The sequence below is a fragment of the Apodemus sylvaticus genome, chromosome 8 (genome assembly GCF_947179515.1).
Source record: "Apodemus sylvaticus chromosome 8, mApoSyl1.1, whole genome shotgun sequence".
Lineage (NCBI taxonomy): Eukaryota > Metazoa > Chordata > Mammalia > Rodentia > Muridae > Apodemus > Apodemus sylvaticus.
The window spans coordinates 94,158,877-94,159,478 of record NC_067479.1 but is presented as its reverse complement, the minus strand read 5'-3'; positions in this window follow the sequence as shown (position 1 = coordinate 94,159,478).

The window sequence follows — 602 nt, the reverse complement described above, 5'->3', positions numbered from 1 at the left end:
TCTGCTTTGGAAGTCAAGTGGTCCCCAGAGCTCTTCCTGGGGCTGTATTGGGGACTGATCCACCTCATACAAACTCCTCGGAAGCCATCTGTGTACACTTCTGTCCTAACTGTTCCTGCTGGCTGGTGGGCCCAGGCACCTGTGAAGTTCTTGGAGCAAGGTACCAGCTCAGGCACCCCTCCCCCAGCCTTGCACATGCCTGGGCCCACAGACAACCAGCAGGTGGGGCACAGCAGTTCCTCACAGGTCCTAAGCTGGGCATACTTGTCCCATTTCCTTCTGGAAACATCTTTTCATGGGAGAACCTCTAGGGAGAACAATGGTTTTGCTGACACACAAGGGTACTGAGCTGCAAGGTGGTTCCCATCATCCTGTACTGCAGGACAAGGACTTCTAAGGCTGACTACATAGTGTCTCCTTTAAGGAGGCCACAAGGACAAAAATGTAGCCACAAAAACCCAAGTTGCAGTTCTTCCAGGGTGGCCTCGAACTCAGAAATCCACCTGCCTCTGCCTCCCAAGTGCTGGGATTAAAGGCGTGCGCCACCACTGCCCGGCTAGTTTCTTTAAAAAACAAAAACACAAACAAACAAAAACCACAAC